The following is a 7,965-nucleotide window of genomic DNA, read 5'->3' on the forward strand; positions in this document are numbered from 1 at the left end:
CAGTCACCACAAACCGTGTGCCACAGCACGGCCCCACTGCCAGTCACCACAAACTGTGTGCCACAGCACAGCCCCACTGCCAGTCACCACAAACCATGTGCCACGGCACGGCCCCACTGCCAGTCACCACAAACTGCATGCCACGGCACAGCCCCACTACCAGTCACCACGAACTATGTGCCTGCAGGTGCCAGGGGACCCTTCCTGCTGTGGGTGTAAATTACCCCACACAGCAGCCCTGCCAGACCCCAGGCAGTTCTCACTCCACACCCGTTCCTCTCTACAGCCTCATCCATCAGCCAGGTCTGACACGGTGACTAAGACAACCAGTTTCTCAAGCTGTGCCAGGACAATTGCTGCAGTTCTCATATAGGGCAGAAGGACCCTAGAGACTCTTTCATGTCTGCATCCTATAGCAAAAAAAAACCCAAGAAAAAAAAAAAAAAAAAAAAAAAAAAAAAAAAAACAAGAAAACAAACCTCAGTGAAGTGATAAGATGAGAAAGTTGTTATCAGTCGTTTCTGTGACTGCAGACACTGCCTGCCCAGCACTGTGGTTGCTTTTCCTCTGGTGCTGACAAAGGCTCCAAGGCTATTTTTTTCCTTAGGATTGGAAATAAATCACTCCAATCAGTTGCTTTTCTTGAGGCTCTACAAAACAAACTACAGTGGAAATGTTATCACTGGTAACAGATTTAGCCTGCAGGACCATGTGCTCATTTAAATTTTAACATTTAAAAATAGTTTCTGGTGGTACCATGTAAATACAAGGTATGGCCAGCAGAAGCAGATAGAAATTGAGTGAAGTTTTATGACTGGAAGTTATTTGTTTCTGCCTCTGACAGTTACTGATGAAATCCTGCCTCATCACTCCTGCTGTGCATTCAGGACACTGGAGTGACTTGGAGAAGGAAGAGCACACGGGAGACAATGCCACCTTAATGATCACACAGCTGCCTCTCTCTATCACACCTACCTGCTAGACAGATATCTGGAAGAAATAAAACATCTTCTGTCTTGACAAACAGGCTGTTTCCCACCACTGCCAGAATTCCAGCAGCGCCTAAAAGCCCAGAGGTGTCATCTTTGCACTTCTGTTTAGCTTGCTACCATTGCAACCTGGTGATATGGGCTTGGTAGCACAGCAAAGGGGGGGCAGGGGAGGATGGGGGTGCTGAATGCATGCCCTGCAGGGCATGGCTCAGCTTTGCCACACACTCTCAAGGCTCACAGGCTGGCCAGAACCAAGCAGATTTAACCCATGTCCCTGGCAGCAGCTATCCTTCCTCCAGGTGCCAAGGCCTTGCCCTGCAAGACCACCACAGCCTCTCAAAAAAGAGGTTTTTCCTCCTCTTCCCTTGTGCACAAAAGCACTGCTTAATTCGTAAAATACAGATACTTTTCTAAAATACTCAGCTGTAGTCCTGCCTGGCACAAGCCAGCTCAGGCCACCCAGTTCAATCTTGCTGAACTTACAACAGTCTGAGAGCAGGATCCAGTAAGTGGCAATCAAACAACTTGTCCCCTTAAAACAGAGCCACTGAGCAGCAAAACGAAAGCAGGCAAAGCCTTTATACAGGCTGAGGCCAAGCAAGAGCCAAGGAAACAAAGGCAGCACGGGAGAGATGCTGTGTCCTACCTTGTCAGAGCTTAGAAAGAAAGCAGGGATTTGGGGAGGCCAGTTGTCATTTTTGCAAGCTAAAAGGCTTCAGCACACACAGCAAGGTTTGCTCAGAAACACAAGGTTTTCTTCCCCATCCCGGCTAAAAAAGGGTTCTGACACAGGAAAACAAAAGGAGGTCTGTCCCAGCATTTCCCAACTGCACCTAGTGAGACAAACATTGCTCACACCATGATTCTTTTGCCCCATGCTCCACCTTTCCAACTGATCGTGCTGTCTGGTGTAGCTGGATGATGTCCAAGGGCTGCCCTGTGAAGAATTCTCTTTAGGGACATAATGACATGAGGAGAGGGAAGGGGAGAAGCAGCAACATGAAAGATTGACTTGCTGAACACAGAACAAGATTTTAGGCCTGGCATTTAGGAAAACTCTGTTTCTGATGTGAAGCAACCTAGATCTAGAAAGGAAAAAATAAAAGCTAGGGAAGCCCTCAGCATCAATCTTGGAGTCTGGCTTTGCAAAAAAATCAGCTTTTAGGGTCATGGACTGATCTGCCAGATGGCACATCTTTTTCAAATGAATCCTTACCACAGCTGAATTTGTTCAAAAAACATCAAACAAAACAAAACCAACCCCCAAAACCACTCACACAGGAAAAACTGTCACAAATGCAAAGGCTTGTCATTTCATATCTTCCTTAAAACAGAGACTCTTTCATAACCCCACAAACATAAGGAATCAGGGAAATTATAGGTCTGTATTACCAAAAAAAAAAAAAAATCCGTTTGTTCCATAAAATCATTAAAGTTGGAAAAGCCCTCAAAGAGCATCAGGTCCAACCTTTGACCAAATAGCACCATGTCCACCAAACCACATTGTGAAGTGCCACGTCTGCTCAGTGTTTGAACACTCCCAGGGATGGTGACTCCACCACTCCTAGGGGAGCCTGTTCCAATGCCTAACCACTCTTGCAGTGAAGAAATTCTTGCTTATATCCAGCCTGAACCTCCCTCGTGCAGCTTGAGGCTGTTTCCCCTCATCCTGTCACCAGCTCCTAGGAGAAGAGCCCAATTTGTGTGAGTCAAGAGTGACCACTATACAGGCAAAGGATTTAGACTTAAGAATCCTACATTCAGAGTATTAATGGCAACAGCAGGACATCGAGAGCCATATTAGCTGTGATACAGCTTCAGTTCCATAGGATCATCCCAAATATTTGCTGCAAGTTGTGTTTTTACTCACATTTTGTTTCTTTTTCATATTTGACAAAAGATGGCACTGCAATATCTGGAGGGTCTCTGCTCTGCAGGCTGTTCCTGCACTCAGCAGGGAATTGCCACACTTATCCACGTCCTTATTTAACGCTTCACTCGTTCTTCACACTCCTGTACACGAGATGCCAGGGATTGCCAACAGGTCCAACAGCAGGACTCGAGCACTCTGTGAAGGAATACAAACACCAGCTAATTAAATCTATTGTTAAAACAATTTGTTTCTTGCTGGTACCGAGTGATCTGACAACGTTTAAACAAGACAGGTTTCATTTCTGAGGGCAGACTGCCATCTTCACTCCAGAACTCCTCACCCCAGTCACTTTAGATTCAAAGTGCAGATCAACAACAGAGAAACAGCAATAAGATAAAAACCCAAGGCCAAACTCTGAGCTCTTCTCCAGGAGGGGTATTTTTCAGTGGGAAATTCCATGATTTAGCCAAGCAGCAGGAGCTGCTAGCATAAACAATGGTGGCAAGCAATGAGTTCCTCAGCGCTCGAATCACAAAGGTCTATTTCCAAGGAACACCTGCCCCCAAGAGGGCACTGTGATATTGTGTATTCCTCCTGGCTCGGGCCCTGGGAGATTATAAATATATAATATAATATATAATTAAGAAATATAAATAATATGTCATGGGAGCACCCACGGCCCGCACAGTGGGGCAAAGGAATGCCATCCCTCCAGCCACTGCCAGCAGGCAAGGGGAACACCTGGCTTCTTCCTTCGATGGATTCACTTCTCTTTTAGGGAAATCCACAAGCAGGAAAGCGGCAAAAAGCCCAGTTTTCTGGAAAGCAAAGCAGGTCTTGGCTAATGCAAGACCTGCTGCTGCTGGTGTGAGCAGGGCTGTACTCACTCCCCACCCAAATCACCCATCCCGTGGCAGCTGGGTGTGATAAGCCTCTGTTTCCTTGGCACTTTTCCTCCCAGGGCCACAGATAGTTTCTTGCTTGATTTCTCAGGCAGTTTCGGCTTCAAATACCATAAAGGCCTGTGCAGTGAGATGCTGGATGGAGTAAATAGATGGTGTCTGCTCAGCAAACAGACCTCCAGACCCTTTCAGCTGCCTCCAGCCTTGCTCCCCAAGTGCCTGCCTGTCTCCCTCCCTCTTTGATATGCGCACACCAACTGTCTGGTCCAAGATCACTTCCTTCTGCCACTTAGAATGTGCCTTTAGAATCTGGCCTTGCTATCTTCAAACTTCAGTCCGAACTCTCTGATCACTCTTGACAACTCTGAAGTTCTCTCAGTGAAAGTTTGCATGTCTAGCCTGTCCCTTCCTTGAGTCCTCCCCAACCAGCTCATCCAGGGCTAACCAGACCTGCGGGAGAAGCCACTTCAGGGCTTTGTGGAATGCCTTCTGGAAAGGTTTTACCACATGATTTCACAGCACCTCATGGAGTCAGCCGCTGATAACATCCGTTCCACTTAAAAGCATTTAAACATCTGCTTCGGAGCTCTAAAACTTTGCCATCAACTTTCCAACCCTGTGCACCATAGGCTGCTGTAGCCTAATTATAGACCAAATTCTGCAGTCCCTAACTGGCCACAAATTACTTACAATAAGTGCCAGACAACTGAATCTCCTTCTAACACATCACGCTCTTCAGGCAGGTAAGTAAATCAGAGTAAGGAGGAAAGGGTGCTCACTTGGGATAGATAAACACAAAATGCTTACCTGTTTTTCTAGATTCTATTTGGTTTTAACAGACATAACTTGATGTGGTGAGAAAAGTTGGGAGTTGAGAAGCTTTCCTCTCGACCTTCATTGCCACCCACTTCCAACTTCATTTCCACTAACGCAAGAGGCCCTTGCTGTGGCTTTTGAAAGCTTTGCCTTGTTTAAATCCTCACACAAAGCCCTCTCCCTCCTGTTGGACAGACAGCCATGAGGGAGCACCGGCTAGTTCTGCCTGGGGACAGACAGCAGGCACACAAGCACTGATAAGCAGGTCACCAGCTCTGGGAGGCATTTCCTCTTTCAGCTACAAAAGAGGGTTTTTTGTGGATCCCAAAGCAAGGAGAAGAGCAGGGACATGTTCCTTGCTTTCAGGTATGCGCAGCCTGGTTGGAGCAACTGGTAGGAGCCCCAGTTCCTACCATGGCTTTGTCACCCCCCGCACCAAAGGGGACCTCAGCAGGCTGACTGGGCTCTCTCCCCGGCCTTGAGGAGGGGCAGGAAGAGCAGGCTTAGTGCTTCTCTTGGCCCAGCAGGCTGAGGGTGCTGCACAGCCCTTCCCTTTGGAGGCTCTCCCTGGGAAGCGCTCAGGAATCAGCCACTTGAAGGCCAAGCCAAGCATCTCCAGCATGGGCCAGGAGAGGAGCAGCTTCCCAGCTTTCGGAAGGGAGGTGGTGGGAAGGAGCCCTCTGAAGAGAGACACAGGGAGATCAACACCTCCAGCCAGGAAAGGGTGTGGTGAGCTCCGAGGCTGAGTACCTCATCTGCCCCCCTCTCTCTGCAGCCATGCCTACCCCTCTCAGCAGGCATTCCAGCGCTGAAAAGGAAAGCTTGCTTCCACTGCAGCTGGTTTTCCTTTGCTCTCGCAAGCCAGGCATGACTTTCCACTTACTGCAAGGATGGAGGCATATGATCTCACTTTGCTTCCTCTTTCCATAAGAATTTAGGTACAAAGCCTCTCAGAGACAGAACTGCCAGGAGAGTCTTCCTGCTCCTCCAGCAACTCACTTGTCACTGCCTGCTTAGCCTCTTTTGTCTCCCTCTCCACTCGAGTTTTTTGCCTTCAGGTTTGAGACTTCTGGCAGGTGCGGCCTGACGATGCCAGCTGCAAAATCCTCTTTGCAGAGCAGCCCATTAGCCCTTCTTCAATCTTTCTTCTCCTTTGGCACCTACTGAGGCACTCACAAGCTGTTCCAAGAGGTGGTAGCATGGCCTATTGCCATGAATCTGTTCTCTCTGATGGCTTACAAACCCATTTAATGTTCCTGACACAGTTTAAATTCTAATTTTCATGAAGAGATGTTTCTGGCATGTGAGTGCTGGCCTCAGGTTTCTCTTCAGTGTCTGAACAACCTTGGTTAATCAAGTGGATATCCACTGAGTTTGCTGTTTGGTGTTACTCCTCTCATCCTGCTGAATTTCTGGGAGACTTTGTACAAGTCCCACACCCAGCTTCACTAGTTTATTCTGTTTGAAAAGAGGGTAAGGGCAAGATGTGATGGTCAACAGCTGTGAGAGTCACAGCCACTTCTGAACACCAGGAATGTGAGGTCCCAAAACTCCTTATCTGCCAAAGGGATAAAAACCTCAGCATAGCCCGAGTATCTGAAACAGACACCAATCCTTTAAACATGAGAGGGAAGACAGAAGCAGCAAAACCAGCTCATTGCCCAGCACAGCTTTCTGACTACCTGTGACTCCGGTTTTCTCTCCTGTCTTCACTGCTGCTGCCAGGGAGGAGCCACAGCACCATGGCTAAATTTAGGATGCCATTGTGCAGACACACAACATCAGATGTTCAGAGACAAGGCTGTACCTTTGACTTCCCAGGTCCGTTCAACACCAGTGCCTAAAATAACCACCCAGACATCTTGATTTTGCAGGAGAGGATCTAGGGCAGTAACAGCAACTCAAGCTCACAAGGCAGCTTGGATTCAGTATGCTTTTCATGGGTTCTGCCCCACTTTTCAGCTGCTCAGCTATCACACGCACCAGTGATCAGTTGCCACAGTGAAGGGCTCTTAGTAATAAAGAGGCAAATAACATCACTATTGAAATGAGAGTACTTGCCAAGTGTCATTTTCTTCACTGCCTGTGCCTTAGCTGATGACTGGCTGCACCTCTTACAAGGCAGCCTCAGCTTGGCTTGTTCCCTTTGGTACTCATGCCTAGAGGTGGTAACATAGCTCCGTGGGACTACAGAGGAATTATGTGCAGAATTTTCACCAGCCTTCTGCACCTGCAGCACTCACATAGATGGAAAATAGTGCTGTGAGCAGCGTGCTTCTTTTCAGACCAGCAGTCTCCGTGAAAGTACAACAAACATACTTTTAGAAGTAATAAAATCAAATACAGGATAAAACATAGAAAACTTTTGTTAGCCCATTGCTGGCAAGAAGATCTTGGTAAGTTCAGCATCTGCTGGGAAGAACTGTGGTTACCCTTTGTGCTATCTATAATGACTTAGTAAAGCAAAAACGTTAACATTGCTGTTATGTCTTGTGCAGAAGTTTGGCCATTCCCGTATTCACAGTGTGCCAAGAAATAATGTCTGGTCATGGACTTGCCACAAATTGGACACCTAGGAATTCCTTGACAGGTCTTGAACATTGCAGCCTTTGGGCAAAATATTTCTGCTTGTATGGAAATAGAGGTATTTAAAGAAATCTCAAGGGCTCTGTGCAAGTGCAGAGGTCATGCTACACATTGTAACTTACAGTCTCATGGCATAAGGTATAAGAATATGGTATGTTATGGCTTCTTGGACATCTGCATTCACAGGAGTTGTATTTTGCTGCACTTGTGCCAGTAGGACCCATGTTATGTTCAGCAGTGTCCTCTCTCAAGTGCCATCCCTGCCCCGGGGGTGTCAATCTGTCATCAGATCAATGGCAGGCATGTGAGACTCACAAGCCTGCTCCCAGGGCTCGGGGGCAATGGGTTCACAGGGAGAGGGGAGGTTCCCAAAGCATGCATGATCTAATGGCCCTCGTTAGCTGCCTGGCTTGCCATATGCATCTCAGCTGGGATCTCAGCAATTGCACCGAGGCAGTGCCCCCTCAATGGCATTCAGCAAGAGAGCAGCTCCCCCAAAAGGCACCACACAGGCACGTTATCAGTGAAAAAACATCTATGGGTGATGCAGAAAGAAAAAAGTCCCTCCTCTGTTAGAAGTCAAGGCTTGTGTGCTCTTCTCCAGTCAATCGAAGGTGGCTGTGCACAATGCATGAGGCCAGAGACCTCCAGCTGCATTAGCTTCCCAGCAAGGCTGACTTACCTGGTGGTCCTTCAGGAGCTGATCAGGAAGAGGGATGGTCCTTCAGGAGCTGATCAGCCCCTTGTCAGAGGGACTAACTGCATGCCAGGCTGATGCACAACCGTGCCATCAGAG

The sequence above is a fragment of the Anomalospiza imberbis genome, chromosome 7 (assembly GCF_031753505.1).
Source record: "Anomalospiza imberbis isolate Cuckoo-Finch-1a 21T00152 chromosome 7, ASM3175350v1, whole genome shotgun sequence".
Taxonomy (NCBI): Eukaryota; Metazoa; Chordata; class Aves; order Passeriformes; family Viduidae; genus Anomalospiza; species Anomalospiza imberbis.